Source organism: Hoplias malabaricus, chromosome 6 (assembly GCF_029633855.1).
Source record: "Hoplias malabaricus isolate fHopMal1 chromosome 6, fHopMal1.hap1, whole genome shotgun sequence".
NCBI classification, from domain to species: domain Eukaryota; kingdom Metazoa; phylum Chordata; class Actinopteri; order Characiformes; family Erythrinidae; genus Hoplias; species Hoplias malabaricus.
In genome coordinates, this window is record NC_089805.1 from 5,175,711 (window position 1) to 5,193,496 (window position 17,786).

Sequence of the window (17,786 nt, forward strand, 5' to 3'; positions counted from 1 at the left end):
TTGTTCTAGCCTTTCAACAGTTGGTCGGTGTGCTCGTGTCCAAGTGGATCAGACACAGCAGCCTGCTGGAGTTTTAAAGCCATCTGTCACTGTGAATAGTCCACAGACTGACAGCGTCCGGTGTCCACGGATGAAGGACTAGAGGACAGTGTGGACAGTGAGTGGACACAGTGTCTAAAAACTCCAGCAGCACTGCTGTTTCTGATCCACTCTTACCAATACTAACACGCCACCCACAGTGTGGATGATCCCCCACCCCGATCATACCTGCTCTGTAGGGGTCCTTAGCATTGAAGAGCAGGATGAGAGAGGGTTAATGAAGTATGCAGAGCAACAGATGGACTACAGCCTGTGATTAAAGAACTACAAAGTGCGGTGTGGTCAGAGGAGCTGATAACACGGATCATTTGTGTAGAAACTAAAGGGTGTTTTTGAGGTTACGGCTGATCAGTGTTTTTTTTTTCAGATTTTAATTTGTAGTGTTGTTTTTGTTCAGTTTTGAGATATACATACTCTCTGTCTCCTTCTCTCTCTCTCACACACACACACACACACACACACACACACACACATACTGTCATCCCATACGCGTCGGTTAATGTCTGTTTTTAGCTAGCGTTTGCAGCTAACATCAAAGATGAAACCAATCAGAGTGAGGAAAGCTCCTCTCTGCCTCGGCGCTGGCTTTGGGACATGTTTTTTTTTTTCTGTGGGAGGTGGGAGCAAGGCCAGGGTTTGGAGGCTCCGTGGGGCCACTCTTCCCCCCCGAGAACAACGTCTAGTGCATGCAGCGGTGTGCCGTGGGACGAGGAGGGACAATCCGGGCCTGGGACAATTGGACTGGACAGTAGAGACCTATAGGACTTTAGTAACGTGCTTCAACAAAAAGGGAAAAATTCAAGCAAAACCTAAAGGACAGTTCCGCGGTGCAGCTGCTAGCTAAAAGCTTTCATTAATGAAGACGTCTCCTCCTCTAACCCTCTTGGTTTAACCCTTTACTTAAAACTGAATCTTGTGCTTGTAGGACTTTTATATCCTCTCCTTTTCTTTCCTCTTCTCCTCCTTCGGGATCCTCCTCCTTCCAAAGACCAGACAAACAAAAGTGGCCTAAAGTTATAAAAACCTAAATTTAATTTAAACATTTACACAGTATTAAAATGCAGTGTGTGTGTGTGTAAGAGAAAGAGTGAGAGATGCATACAGTACAGTGCAAAGATCCATGTTCTACTTCCTGCAATCCACATCCTTTCAGACCCACAGCCTTGAGTGGGCTTCTAACGGTGGAAGGATGGACAGAAACTGAGCTGAAATGAGAGCAGAACTTGATTGTTTTCTGTTTTCCCTCCTTGGGAACAACTGCTGAATGTCTTAAGCAGTTCTTTACATTCTATTTAACCTCCAGCTTTCAAAGATATGAAGTGTAGTCTTGGATTTTGCATAGTCCTGTGTGTGTGTGTGTGTGTGTGTGTGTGGGTGTGTGGGTGGGTGTGTGGGTGTGTGGGTGGGTGGGTGGGTGGGAGGGGGGGTAGGATTCTCTTACACTCTCGATGTTGGTGCAGAGATGCAGTCGTGGCTCTAGTCTGAGATTTGCTGAGCAAAAGTCATGGGGCGTCTAATGCTTTAATCATAATCGATTAATGTCTGTGAAAAAAAGAACACAGGACTTCTTTTGAATGTTAAAGTCATTCTGTAATTAAGTCCTCTGAGGATGAGTGGAATGAAAGAAAGAAAGAAAGAAAGAAAGAAAGAAAGAAAGAAAGAAAAAAGAAAGAATCATTGCTCTCTTTTTTCTCTTCCACAGTAATGAAAGTTTCACCCCTGAGAGTGGGCTTTCCTAAATTAGGAAAAGCTAGTAGTGAGTCTTTGAAGGTCTTGGCTGTAGCCCACAGAGACAGGCCCAATGTGTGTGAGAGTCTGTGTATGTGTTTTTATATATTTATGAGGACTGGATATCCTCAGTTGGCGGCACGGTGGTGCAGCACGTAGTGTCGCAGTCACACAGCTCCAGGGACCTGGAGGTTGTGGGTTCGAGTCCCGCTCCGGGTGACTGTCTGTGAGGAGTGTGGTGTGTTCTCCCTGTGTCTGGGTGGGTTTCCTCCGGGTGACTGTCTGTGAGGAGTGTGGTGTGTTCTCCCTGTGTCTGGGTGGGTTTCCTCCGGGTGACTGTCTGTGAGGAGTGTGGTGTGTTCTCCCTGTGTCTGGGTGGGTTTCCTCCGGGTGACTGTCTGTGAGGAGTGTGGTGTGTTCTCCCTGTGTCTGCGTGGGTTTCCTCCGGGTGACTGTCTGTGAGGAGTGTGGTGTGTTCTCCCTGTGTCTGCGTGGGTTTCCTCCGGGTGACTGTCTGTGAGGAGTGTGGTGTGTTTTCCCTGTGTCTGCGTGGGTTTCCTCCGGGTGACTGTCTGTGGGGAGTGTGGTGTGTTCTCCCTGTGTCTGCATGGGTTTCCTCCGGGTGACTGTCTGTGAGGAGTGTGGTGTGTTCTCCCTGTGTCTGCGTGGGTTTCCTCCAGGTGACTGTCTGTGAGGAGTTGGTGTGTTCTCTCTGTGTCTGCGTGGGTTTCCTCCGGGTGACTTTCTGTGAGGAGTGTGGTGTGTTCTCCCTGTGTCTGCGTGGGTTTCCTCCGGGTGACTGTCTGTGAGGAGTATGGTGTGTTCTCCCTGTGTCTGCGTGGGTTTCCTCCGGGTGACTGTCTGTGAGGAGTTGGTTTGTTCTCCCTGTGTCTGTGTGGGTTTTCTCTGGGTGACTGTCTGTGAGGAGTTGGTGTGTTCTCCCTGTGTCTGCGTGGGTTTCCTCCGGGTGACTGTCTGTGAGGAGTTGGTTTGTTCTCCCTGTGTCTGTGTGGGTTTTCTCTGGGTGACTGTCTGTGAGGAGTGTGGTGTGTTCTCCCTGTGTCTGGGTGGGTTTCCTCCGGGTGACTGTCTGTGAGGAGTGTGGTGTGTTCTCCCTGTGTCTGGGTGGGTTTCCTCCGGGTGACTGTCTGTGAGGAGTGTGGTGTGTTCTCCCTGTGTCTGCGTGGGTTTCCTCCGGGTGACTGTCTGTGAGGAGTGTGGTGTGTTCTCCCTGTGTCTGCGTGGGTTTCCTCCGGGTGACTGTCTGTGAGGAGTGTGGTGTGTTTTCCCTGTGTCTGCGTGGGTTTCCTCCGGGTGACTGTCTGTGGGGAGTGTGGTGTGTTCTCCCTGTGTCTGCGTGGGTTTCCTCCGGGTGACTGTCTGTGAGGAGTGTGGTGTGTTCTCCCTGTGTCTGCGTGGGTTTCCTCCAGGTGACTGTCTGTGAGGAGTTGGTGTGTTCTCTCTGTGTCTGCGTGGGTTTCCTCCGGGTGACTGTCTGTGAGGAGTGTGGTGTGTTCTCCCTGTGTCTGCGTGGGTTTCCTCCGGGTGACTGTCTGTGAGGAGTATGGTGTGTTCTCCCTGTGTCTGCGTGGGTTTCCTCCGGGTGACTGTCTGTGAGGAGTTGGTTTGTTCTCCCTGTGTCTGTGTGGGTTTTCTCTGGGTGACTGTCTGTGAGGAGTTGGTGTGTTCTCCATGTGTCTGCGTGGGTTTCTTCCGGGTGCTCCGTTTTGTTGCATTGTGATGACATTTAGGTGGCATTGTAAAAAACTAAAAGAGTGAGAGAGAGAGAGACAGAAAGAGAGAGAGAGAGACAGAAAGAGAGAGAGAGAGAGAGAGAGAGAGAGAGAATACTTTTGTGTATATATATATATATATATGTTGTGGGACCAAACCCAGTTCATTTATAATGTAGGGACTTTGATTCCCTGTGGTCTTCACAATGTAAACCACTAGATTTTATGGTAAATGTGATCAGTATTAATAGTTTGGTTTAGGTTTAGACAAGGTCTAGTTCTAGTAAAGTTCATTAAAATGAATGTAAATCAATGTAATGTCCCCAGAATGCACAGAACAAATCTGTGTGTGTGTACAGTATATGAACCCCATAGGCGCGAGGTTGAGAGCCTTCCGTCTTTCTTTAAAGAGAATATTCACGCTGAGTTGCTTTGAAATGTGTTGCCCTGGTGGATGGCTCCGTTTCCTGGGGCCCTTTTCCCTCTGAGGGAAGCACCTCCCACAAAACATAGATGTTTTCAATAACTGAAACGAATATGGGGTCCCATGTTAACACACTGTACACATACATCAATGGACATTAAAATATAATGTAAAATACAAATGTTTTGGGCAGAAAAGCCAGATTTTTCTCTGCAGCAACATCAACAGAATAGTCCAGTGTTGTCTTTCACACACACATATTAATATATACCACACTGCCAAAAGTTTATGGACACCTGCAGGCTTTAAACATTGCTGTGAGGATCTGTTTGCATTAAGCCACATTAACAATAGTGAGGTGAGGTACCGATGCTGGATGATGGGTTCTGGATCGCAAACACACCCCACCTCCTCACACACTCCTCTAGTTCATGCTTGGTGTCTACAAACTTTTGCTTAGCATTAGACCCACTATCACTGACAAAACATAGTAATTATTAGTAAAACACATATTGGGCCACTTTATTGCTGTATTAAATGTGTTCTGAGCAGAACTGTGAGAAAAAATGAAGGAAGGAGAGAGGAAAGAGGAAGGAAAGGCGATTACGGATCTTTCTTCCATCACTCTGACTACTCCCTGTGTTTCATCTTTGATGTTGCAGGCTAGCCTCTACCGAGGAGCGTACAATCGCTTCACTCCGTACTAAACCCAGAGACTTTATCCAGACAACTTCCCATCCGCGTTAAACTAGAGTGAGAGAAAAAAAAAAAAAAAAAAAAAAAACCCTACTACCAACCGCCCCAGCAACGCATTCAAACAAAGTGCTTCCGGGTTGCCATGGCGACCACAGCTAACACCGGCTAACATCGCTACTGCACCACGTCCCGTCACACGTCCATCCACCAGCGACCCTCCCTCTTCTGTCTCTGTGTCTCTGTGGGCTCTAAGGGGAAGGGTGTTATTATTATGATGTGTTTAAGTTTGTTTGTTTGTTTGTTTGTTTGTTTGTTCCTTTGTTTATTTGAAGGTTTGTCTTTTTATACAGAAAGAGCTGCACAGACCCTGTGAAAAGCATCAGCACTACAGTACTCAAATATGAGCTGAAAAGTAAAAGGAGTCACACTGCAAAAAGATATAATAATAATAATAATAATAATAATAATAATAATAAACATGAGTCTTTTTATGATTGGTAAAAAAATGGAAATCATAAAGTCATTAACAAACAGTGAGAGATTGGAACAGAAAGAGCATGAAAATAAAGCTTATACGTGAAGGACATTTGAAAATAATTTTAAAAATAGGTCATTTTTCAATATAAGTTCTTATAGATGCAACACACTGAATAGCACCCCCTTGTGGAACAGCCTGTTAAATGTGAGTGTGTATCTGTGTTAGTGAATGAGTGAGGGAGTGAGTAAGTGAGTGTGTATATGATTGAAGGAGTGAATGAGTGAGTGGATGAAAGGGTGTGTGTACATGTGTGTATGAGTGGGTGTGTGAAAATGTGAATGAGTGAAAAACGAGTATGTGAGTGAATGAATGAATATGAATGTTAGTGAGTGAATATAAATCTGAATGTATATATGTGAGTGAGTGAGTGAGTGAGTGAGTGAGTGAGTGAGTGGATATAAATCTGAATGTATATATGTGAGTGAGTGAGTGAGTGAGTGAGTGAGTGGATATAAATCTGAATGTATATATGTGAGTGAGTGAGTGAGTGCATATAAATCTGAATGTATATATGTGAGTGGGTGAATGAGTGGGTGAATGAGTGAGTGAGTGAGTGAGTGAGTGCATATAAATCTGAATGTATATGAGTGAGTGAGTGAGTGAGTGAATATAAATCTGAATGTATATATGTGAGTAGGTGAATGAGTGAGTGAGTGCATATAAATCTGAATGTATATGAGTGAGTGAGTGAGTGAGTGAGTCAGTGACTGAGTGAGTGAGTGAGTGAATGAGTGAATATAAATCTGAATGTATATATGTGAGTGAGTGAGTGAGTGAGTGAGTGAGTGAGTATAAATCTGGATGTATATATGTGAGTGAGTGAGTGAGTGAATGAGTGAATATAAATCTGAATGTATATATGTGAGTTGGTGAATGAGCGAGTGAGTGAGTGAGTGAGTCAGTGACTGAGGGAGTGAGTGAGTGAATGAGTGAATATAAATCTGAATGTATATATGTGAGTGAGTGAGTGAGTCAGTGAGTGAGTGAATATAAATCTGAATGTATATATGTGAGTGCGTGAGTGCGTGAGTCAGTGAGTCAGTGAGTCAGTGAGTCAGTGAGTGAGTGAGTGAGTGAGTGAGTGAGTGAGAGAGTGAGTATAAATCTGAATGTATATATGTGAGTGAATGAGTGAATGAGTGAGTGAATATAAATCTGAATGTATATATGTAAGTGAGTGAGTGAGTGAGTGAGTATAAATCTGAATGTATATATGTGAGTGAGTGAGTGAGTGAGTGAGTGAGTGAGTGAAGCTAGTTCTATGAGGTGCTTTGCATCTAATAAAAAAGATTCATTAGTGTATTTTCTGCCCCATTCATTAAAAATAATCAGCATCAGTGCATTCCGAACTCTTCAAAATAAAGCAAGATTATTCCTAATTTTATAATATTTACTGTGTGTAAAATAAAACTTGAATATAAACAAAGAAGTAAAATGAAAAAGGGCATTAAGCGCTCAGCGTTATGGAAACCCCACTATGTGATGTGTGTATTAGCTCGTGTTTGGTACATTTTTTCCAGAGGTCAGTAACATGGCCAGTAATGTATTATACAGGACTTCACCAGCTTTTCACATTTTGATACAGAGGTGGACTGAAAGGGCAGTGTCCAATACAAGATACAATCATACTCAAGGCTTTCTATAACAGTTCCAGGAACAGTGATATCTCGCTAATGTTTATGTTTACAAAGACTACAAAATAAGCTACACATTAGTCGCATTACACTGGTATTGTGAATAGAAATGGTCCGGAGTGGGCCGATATAATTATGATGTCATCAGATGTATACATTCAAAGTGTCCGTCTCAGTCCTAGGCACCACATGCACTGCAGGGTCCAATCACAGTTTATTTTGATGGTCTCTTGTTGGGTTGGGTTTAGTTTGGGCCACTTTCCGCAGTAGCCTCCATTTACGCTATAGTTTTTTCCTACTTTACTCTTAACGAGTCACTTATGATGCGTTAATATTTGAAATGTAATGAAAGTTGTCAAAGAAATTCCAAATATTCCAATATTTGTGTTTTTTTTATTCATATTTCATATTTTGATTACATTTATTGTTATTCTGATTAAGTAAAATTGAAAACATTTACTGACTTAACAAAATAAAACAAATAAAACACAATAAATTCAACAAGAAAGAAAGAAACAGTGTTAGAAAACATGGCTAAACATATAAGCTGCTTATAATCTGCTATATTTCAGTCTGTCCAGTGTGAATGTGCACACGCAAGGGCTCCTCTATCAGCAGATTTACAACAGGAAAATATAAACAGTGCTAGTTAATTTCCATTCCTTCAGGGGGCCTGTGGACAGAGGCTACAGTTAGAGCTGGACTGAGATTTAGATTTAGGTTTAGGGTTGAGGTCATTATATATATATATGAGTTGGCCTTTGAAGATACATGTAGGCTTAGGTTTAGCATTTAGCTTAATGTTAGGGTTCGATCTGCTTAATAGACCATCAAAATAAAGCATTACAATTTCAGTCACATTTCGTTGTACGTTTTTCCTACAAACAAAACTGAATTTAAAAAATTAAAAAAATTTGCAGTGTGTCCCGCGGTCCCTCTGTCATCTCATGATGTTTCAGACAGGTTTACACTATGTACAGTGCTGCCAGTTCTCCTTCTTGTGTGTAGATATGTGTGTAACTAACTAAAACGTGTAGGACAGAGTATTAGAGTAGAATGTGGTCTATTTAATATTTTATTGCAAAAAAGAAAAAAAAAAAAAAAAAAAAAAAGAAAATAACCATAAAACCAAGGACATTCCTATAACAGATTTGTCTATGCATCTTACGGCAGAAGCAAGAGGGTTTGTTACAGTCCTCATAAGATTATTATATATTTATAGGCTTACTGTATATGAGTTACACTTTTTTATTCAGGTTTGCACTTGAAGATTTACCTCTGAACGGAAGTGCAATGGTGTTTTATGCAGCTGTTTTAGGACGTTTGGTGACACCCAGCATTTTAAATTGAGTTTAAACTGCCCAAAGTATTCAAAAACAAATCAAAATTTGTAAACAACATCAAAACTCACTCTCCATACAGTCCATACATTGAAAGAACGCTGAAACATAGCATGCTTTAACGGCTAAGCAGCAGCTCTATGAGAGTGTCAAACAAATAAATACAGTGGAGTTTGAGTTCCTAACTTGTGTTTATTGATAGTCAGAAAACATGTTATTTCTTACTAATTGAAGGAATAAGGTTTAAAAGACCGTTGGTCCGTCCCCCCCACGGTATTGGGGAACTCTAATAGGCGTCTTGCCTGTGACGTAGATGGTGGACAACAACTCTAGAAGTTACACTTAATTTAATGCAAAATGAGGAAAAGGTGTGTTGTTTTTGGCTGCAATCATTCAATGTACAGTGGGACATCTGTGAACAAATGGCCCAAAGATCCCAAAATATCCAGAAAATTGACTAAATTTGTCCACTTTAAACGGGCACTTTGGAAAGGACCATCTGCTCACTCCGTTATCTGTAGCTCATTTCACTGGCGCTTTTCCAACAATATGGGCATGTAAGGACACCAACGAAAGGTGTTGAAGAGCCTCTGTAACATGGAGGTAAACAGGGTAAGGACACTCACTTCACCTGTTTTAGTTGGTGTTAGTTAACGTTAGCTTGACTCGCTAAACTCGGTGTCTCAGATTATACTCGGCTACGTAGCTGCATTACGGAGGTTTATAGTGTCGGATGAATTCGAGTTCGACTTCGATCACATTTACAAGAATAACGGTACCTCTACATTTGAGTTTAGCTTATTGCTAGGCTATTGTCATGAATAATGTTGGTTATTTAGCTAGATACTGTCATAACAGTCAGTCATAACGGTGTTTTACCGCGGCGTTGTTCAGCTGTTGTCCACCAGTGACGTCACGGTCGCGTTCAAGAATTTCCAAATTTAATAAAATTGTCAGTTTTAAAGCAAATTAAGCTGCTATTTTCATTTTAATTCATACTTATATCTGTCAGTAACTAAAATAATGTGAAATATTCATGGAGGTCCATTAAGTGGTGCTTAGCCTTTAAACATACCTCGCAAGTGATGTCCCAAAAACAATGACATTGATATGTACCTACCATAGATCAGCCATTAATACTCTCCCAGAGTTATAAGGAGTGTTTCAACCAATCAGAATAAAGATCATTTGATTTGTTGCTGTCTAAAACAAACAAACAAAATGGAGAGAATGAACAAATAACTAAATCAATGTTTTAATTATGAACATTTTAAAGCGTTGTTCATCATCAGCCAAGAACTACAAGAAGGCTGGGTGTCCCCAAACTTTTGATGGTCAACTTGATGTAAAGAGGGGTGATGTTTGATACGAAAGGGGTCTTATACATCCACAAAAACACAGTTAATCAATGAGAGGCCACACCCCCCTTGCTTCTTATTTAATTAGCTGTTTAATCTTAATGGATGGATCAATGTGGTGAAACCATCCAAAGCAGCAGAATTCCGGCTTTCCCAGATCAAACGGGATCAGAACGGGTCAAAGGGTCCTAAACAAATGAGCGCAGGGGTCTCTGTAATACTGTTAGCTTACGCTAATCACTCAGCTGAGCTACGTTAATGTTATTAGTGTTGGGGTTGTCCATGTTGTTTAGTTTTGTTTACCTTAAGCTTTTTATATTTCCTTTGGAGCTGTTTGTTCTGTTGTTGATGTTTTTGTTGCAGCACCTCACACGATTTGTTCGTTTTTTTTTATTACTTATTTTTATTATTATTATTCTCATCAACCCATGATGGGTATAAATCACTGTGCGACTTTATTTTCCATGTTTTCCGCACTTTAGTGTTTTATTTATTGGTTTTAGGCAAGCACTATTTGATTTAGTACATTGGCCATTTTATCTGTAAACTCTTAGAATTTCTTCTAAAATACAACTGGAATGGATAGTGGCTTTGGGATTTTTATAAATATTAAGCTCTTTGGGGTGAGACTAGTTTTGACATAAAAGGGTGACATAATATAATTGTTATTAGAGTGTATCAGTGATTTTATTTCCATCTGAATACAATATTGCAACCCTCAGAATCAGATATAAGAGCTCATTACAGCTGCTACATATGGAGCCATGAATACAATAACAATATAATTTATTAATGTATTTATTTATTTCAGAGATTAGAGATTTTGTTTGATTATGTACAGATCGACAATTACCAGCAAACACAGGTTAATTTCATTTTCACTGAATCCTTGATTTCTCAGTGGGTCAGTATATAGAAGTCTACATATCAGCACAGGTATAGCATCTATATTAATCACTTGCTATGTATAAACTCTGGGTCTACAGTACAAAGCCTGAGGTGGTGCAGGCGATCGTGTTTACTCTCCTATCCAAGAAAACCTTTCTTGAAAAAGAAGCAAAAAAGAGATGAGCAAAAAAAAGATAAATTAAATATATATAACAACATAAATATAAGAAAATGTGATTTGTACATACAGGTACATATACATGCTGCATATAAAGCTGAATCTATTACTAGCTGTTTTTTATGTCTGTATGGATCAGTGGACTCTCTCTCTCTATCTCTCTCATTTCTTGACTGTATGAAATTTCTTTTTTAAATAATTATACATTTTTTATGACTTTGTTATTTCATTGTACCTGGGAATAGACATTTTCTTGTGGATGAAACACGTTTCTTGATAAAGTGTGTTTTTTTTTCTCTCCAAGTCATCTTGTATTCTTTTCTGAGCACACATCAAAATGTGTCTTTAATAACTATGTAATAACACATTAAAAACACATCTACAACAATGTAAGTACTGCTGATGTGTTTATCAGTGCAGGTGGATTTCAGTTGCGCAGCTTCTGTGATTTTGTTTTTGTTCAATTAGGTAAGTGTATTTTTATAGTTGTAATCACTTTGGAATACTATATTTTGTGTAATTACACATGCGTAACATTGTAACTACCTTCATTGTGATAATACATACACATCGGCTGTATGTATGGCTTGAAAATCAAGAGTTTACTTCAAACCAAACTTTAGTCAGTTTGTAGTTTTCAAATACATTATCAGTAGTTACATGGTTGTAACATATTTGTTAATGTGCTACTACAGTTTTAAAATACGGTTTAATGTGGGACAATTTGGGCCTAAATATTAATTAGAATTTATTTTAATATTAATACATTTCTACGTCTTTTTCTGACATTTTTTAATGTCGTTAACTGTGTTAGAACTTTTTTTTCTTAAATTCTGGATTTGATTTGAAACATTGAACTAACACACTGTCTATGAATTCCCTTTTTTTGTTGTTGTTGTTGTTGTTCTGAATGATACTTGGTGTTTCTATGTCTCATATAAAAGTAAGCTCTGGTTGTTTTCAGTGTCTGAATAAAAAAGGATTATAGGAACACATCAAATGTCCATCTTTAATGACTGAATATTTATAAATACCCCACGTCCAGCCACTAATATTCTAATAACGATCTTTGAATGGAAACCAATGGGCAGTTGCCGAAGTCTTTGGGTATGGGTCACATCATTCTCTGTAGCATGTGATGGTATTACTTCCAGGATGGTCAGTGTGTCTCAAATTGCAGTATTCACTGTTAGTAATCAAAAAGTATCCAGATTACAGGCGATTTAAAGTGTGCAGACATTGGACACTCTTTGAACCCTTTGTTACGAGATCGTGTTACATCATCATTATAAAAACTGTGAACTGAGAGCTGGCTCTTTATCGCAGATCAATTCAAACAATTCCAACTGCCCATTAACTACAGCTGTAAAAGTTAACGAAACGTATTGAAATTGCAGCCAAACAGGTTTTTACACAGACTAAAAACAATGGAGAATTCCTATATCAGACTTTACACGGACTTAAAGAGAAATACCATTCATTTAAGAGCATTTTTCCTAATTATATTTACAATAACTTTTGAGATATAAGTAGAAACCCTACTTTAATTTTGGGTTTGTTAGTTTCTGTTCATTAAATGACCTTTTTTTTATCTGCAGTACTTTCACACATCATTGCTGTCCACACATAAATATGCATTTCTAAAATGGCAATTTACGGGACAAGGGGTTAAACCTTTTTAATATTCAATGGAAGTCAATGTAAAAAGATTGTATCCAAAGTAATGTTGGAGCCTTTCCATTGGTCCATCTTTGACAATTAAATTGTCACTCAATAAGAAGAACAGCAGCTGTGTTGATAGGCTTTTTTTATTATTTTAAATATTAATGTTGTTTCTGTTTAAATGAGACTTTTATGAGATTTGTTATTCGAATCTAACTCTAAAACTAACCCTCAACACGAGGCATCAGTGAGACTACTGTACACACTCAGAGTACTGAATACTGAGAGTATGTTACTGGTAGCTGAGCTGCTGGTAAGTTATCTTTACAAAGCAGCTTCTAGAGGCGTCTGCTTCCCATCACCAGCGCAGCACGCCTCACATCAAACCACTCTGAACGATTGTGTTTACATCTGAGCTGCTTTGGAGGAATTCCCCTTCAAAGCAGAAGAGAAGCACATAGGAAGAAGACGTTGATTAGCGAAGACGAGCCTTCTCAGAACATGATATATGATGTATGAGTTTTCCTGGCTTTTTTTCTGTGCTTTAGCAGGAGAAGAGCATTCAGATCACTCATCGTCCATCCATCATCACGCAGCCTCACATTATGTGCTTTTAACATCTCCGCAGGCTGCTTTGCATGAGAATGATGGAGAGAGAGAGAAAGAGAGAGTGAAAAGGGAAGAGTTGGTGTTTTTTCCCCCAGCAGCAGTTGCATTATACAGTAGAATGAACAGCATGGAGGGAAATGGAGGGAATATATTTTAATCTTAAATACCTTCTAGTGACCACACAGGAACTCCTGCTGGACTTACTGGGCAAAAGTAGTCATTTGATTTGCATCTTTGTCCTTTCATTTATCATTTGTACAAATACGTTTTAAAGTGTGTTTTTTGAGTAACGTATAATTGAAATTCAATAATTCAAACTCCCTTTTTTAAATTTTTGGTGACTGCTGTTCTTTCTGAGTGAGTGTATGTGTGTGTCGCCCTGTGAAGGACTGGCACCCCCTCCAGGGTGTGTTCCCGCCTTGTGCACAGTGATTCCGGGTAGCCTCCGGACCCACCGCGACCCTGAACTGAATAAGCGGCTACAGACAATGAATGAATGATTGTTCTTTCTGAGTTCTATGAAGGAAAACGTGCTGCAAGTGTTTGGACACGCCCACTCAGAGAGGGTTTCCTTTGTTTTGGGGTATTTTCCACATATTGTGAATGTACAGCACCAGTCAAAAAATTGGACATATCTTTTTATTCAATGTTTTTTTGTTGTTTTTATTTATTTCTTAATTATTACTACTATTTTCTACATTGTAAATGAATACGGAAGACATTTAAAACTATGAAGGAATACGTTTGAAATTATGTAGTAAACAAAAACAATTGTTAAACAAGCCAGAATATGTTTTACACTTTAGATTCTTCACAGTAGTCACCGTCTGCTTTGCTGACAGCTTTACACACACTCTGCATTCTCTCAATCAGCTTCATGAGGTTGTCACCGGGAATGCTTTTCAGTGAACAGCTGTGGCCTTGTCAAGAGTTAATTTGTAGAACCGCTCGCCTTCTTAATGTGTTTAAGGCCATAGCTTGGGCTGTGCAGAGGTATAGGGCTGGTACACAGTTCTATACCGGTACTAGCCCTAAGGTGTGTCCAAACTTTTGACTGGCACTGTATATGTAACTTATTCGTACGCTTTGGGTTTATTTCACTTAACCCTAGTGTCTTTGTTGTGTTTATACAGTGCAACGTTTATTGAGGTTGTGTTGCAGGGTAAAGCTTTTACTTACCAAAAAAGTATATGAAAAAGGTCACTACTCACACACTTCAATGCATCCTTTAGATTGACATGGATGTTAAGCAACACATCCACTAGAGGGCGCATCTCAGGGTTCAGAGCTAGGAGGTGGAGATCTGTGCAACTGTTTAAATACATCACAACATGTGGATGGAGACTTCCGCCCCACACTTTCTAGTAGTAGCTACATTTCATCTCTATCTGTATCTGTATATAAAGCTGAGCATTAATGAGCCTTACTATGTTTTCTAACACAGAACACAAGCAGCAGTAGTGTCCCACTGATTGTTAAAGAGTTGAGCTCCTGGTGATTGCCCTGCAGAGGTTTATCAGGTGCTAACCACATAATAAAGTCTTTGTAAAAGTCACATTTCACTTGATATTGATGTATACACTGTCTGAAAATAGGTCACTGTGGCGGTACCTTTTTGCTGTCTCTGTGGTGTATCGTTTTTGTTTCTCAGTTATTTTCTTCGTTATTTGATCACAGAATATATTTTTATAATCTGTGAATCTTTCATCATAAACTGACCGACATATAATGCTCCAAATGACTTGAAATGCCATACATTAACTACAGTAGCTTACAATAAGCCTCTAGGTAGTAGGGTAGTTTGTTGATTGCTTTCTAATTCACTTTTAATGCTCCTTTTAATGATGCGCTCCCCACCAAAATCACTCTCAGCTCACGCTGTAATGAGGCAGCATTTGGACTACAGCATTGTGTAAAATAAAACATGTCACTTCTTGTTATTAAAAATTATTATTAATGGCTTTAAAGGTGTTATACATCTTGAATAATAACCATGCAATAAACACATTTATAAACCGTTATAAACTTTCTGGACTTTGTGGTTAGGATTTTAGGGTTAGGGTTAAGTTCAGGGTTAGATTTACGGCTCTTTCACGTGAGGTTGCCAGATATTCACGTCTCATTCGTACACAATTTACAAATCCTTAGTAAGGTCTTTTAGCAAAACATGTACTTTTTCCCATTGATACCAGTCGGTTTAAAATGTATATTTCCCTCCCTGCTAATGTTAGCATTAGCATATCAAATGAACAATTGTTTAAAAACAATTCAATCAAACTGGTCTGACCTCACCTCTGGTTCTGTTTTTTTCCTCTTTGCAGTAAATAGAGGGAGAGAAAGAGGAGGAGTGCAGTGCTCCGCAGCAGAGGACAATGCAAAGGGAAGACAAACAGAGCTCAACTGCTTTTAGAAGAAAAGACAAGAGACAAAAGACAGGAGCAAACAGAAGACAAGAGTGTGTGGGGAAACGCAGATTAAGACAAGGGCCACAATAGATGTGAGTGTATGTGGTTGAGTGTGTGTGTGTGTGTGTGTGTGTGTGTGTGGCCGCCACTGGCTTCAAACTTCGCCGCAGGTGCAAAGAAAACACAGGAAAACTACAGAACGAAGAAAAGAAAAACAAAAAAACAAGCAGAGGATCAAAGAAAGAAGAACGCAGCCCATTTCCACGAAAAAAAAAAACATTTTATTTTTCTATACTTTTTTTGTGATCAACTCTGGTGCAGAAAAAAAGTGTGTTTAAGAAATATAAATATATGCGTATACATAAAAATATATAAATATAAATACATATATATATAGATGCGTTAATAAGAGATGCATAAACATGTTCAGCGGAATGGACGGTGAGCTCATGCTTACTGGACAAGTCCAGCCGCCTCTTCTCCTTTCTCTCTCTCTTTCCAGTCGAACGCTACCATCCGGCCTCACGAAGGAGGTGATGTGGCCAGACCCAGTGGCCGAGGCCTTGTGTGAATAATTAGCTTCCTGTGGGTGGTCTGCTATGATTGGTCCACTTGTGTGCTGTGAAGTCACTCTGTCTTGTGGTCTCACTGCTAATAGCACTTTCTGGACGTCACTTGAGGTAGAGGCGGGAGTCGGCTGCCCCCCCAATTTTTTATTTTTTTTTTGCAAACAAGTATAAGGTCCTATTGCTCAAATCTAAACTCTGTGAGAAGATTAACTAAGCTGTCCGCAATGTCCTGTGGCTTGTGATCCACCCGAACCTAGTGGCCATCATCACCAATGCACCAGTGGGTGGAGCTTCAGATTCTTATTCTGTGATGTCATGACTCTCTACCTGTTGACCGACTGACTGGCCAGTGTTCTCTGCTGTGACCACAGACCATGATCGTGTTGATCAAGTTATCAACCATTGGCCATCTACCTATGTCAATGAGAGGAGATTCAGATCCACATCCAGTGATATCACCACACTAAGACTCGCCGGCCAGTACGCCCTGGTGCGACAGCATTGGGAGACCATCTTCTACAGCTTGTAGTCCCGTGCCTTTTTCCACTGAAAAATACCAATCACTGGACATCTACCTACTTTCACATTGACACATTCGCAGCACAATTGGTAGGACTTCCCAACCACATTCTGGGATGTCATGACTCTGTATCAGTTGACAGATTGGCAAGTGTCTTCTGGTGTGACAGCATTGTGCGACCATATTCTACAGCTTAGAGTCCACTAATTTTTCTACCAAAAGATACCAGAGATTGGACAGCTTCCTGCTTTCAAACTGACATTTTCGCTACACCAAGAGTAGGACTTCCCACCTACATTCTGGTATGTCATGACACATGGGCAAATGTCCTCTGGTTTGACGGCATTGGGCGACCATCTTCTACAACTTAAAGTCAAGTAGTTTTTCCACTGAATGTTACCAGTCACTGGACATCTACCCTGACTTGCTTACACATTGACACATTGGCTGAACAAAAGGTAGTACTTCCCAACCACATTCTGGGACATCATGACTTTGTATCAGTTGATGGACACATTGGCAAGTGTCCTGAAGTCATGCAGTGACTATCTTCTGCAGCTTATAGTTCAGTGCTTTTTCCAACAAAAGATACCAATCACTGGACGACTACCTGCTTTAAAACTGACATTTTCAACACACCAAGGACAGAACTTCTCAATCATATGGGATGACATGACCCTGTATCAGTCGACAGGGACATTGGCAAGTGTCCTCTGGTGTGAGAGCATGGGGCAACCATCTTCTGCAGCTGATAGTCCAGTGCCTTTTCCACCAAAAGATGCTAGTCACTGGACATTTACCTGCTTTTGAAACATTCGCTGCGCCAAGGGTAGAACTTTTGACAGACTCATTGGCCAGTGTGCTCTGGTGCGACCGAATGGAGCAACCATGCAGTGGACCAAAAGTGGAAGTGGATAAGTGGCAAAGATGAGGAAGATGGATGATGATATTGTATGGGCTTGCCAATGCATAGACTTGCCAATGGTGATCATCATATCTGGCCTCATGATCAATTTATTTGCATGAAGAAAATCATCAGATAATGGCCTTCTACCAGCTTTCATTTTGACAGGCTTGTGGCAAAGATGGAGATTCTGATCTACGTCATGGGATGTCAAGCTTCTCAGAGTATCGTCTGGTGTCATGGACCACATTGGGTGATTATTTGCTGTGATGTCAGGACTTTTTACCAGCATGTAATCTCGCTTGCCAGTCTTCTACAATGTGACTACAAGAAGCAAAAGTCTTCAGCAGCTCATGAAGTTTGTTACCTAAAGAAAGGCATGAGGCATCAACCATGTTCCTTATATCAACTTCACTACACCCATGAAAAGAGTTGCTGATCCATGTACAGAGATGTCACAACTTTCCAAGTAACTGGCTGATTTCTTCGTATGTGACCACA

The 17,786-nt window shown here is 40.4% G+C and overlaps 1 long non-coding RNA gene across 1 annotated transcript in view; it reads left to right on the top strand.

Moving 5' to 3' along the window:
- LOC136699196 (uncharacterized) overlaps nt 1–15,499 on the top strand; it is an 18,617-nt gene extending 3,118 nt beyond the window's left edge. Inside the window, exon 3 of the long non-coding RNA XR_010803629.1 lies at nt 15,209–15,499. This is a non-coding gene — a long non-coding RNA (uncharacterized lncRNA). The remainder of the gene's footprint in view (nt 1–15,208) is intronic.
- The last annotated feature ends 2,287 nt before the right edge of the window (nt 15,500–17,786 follow it).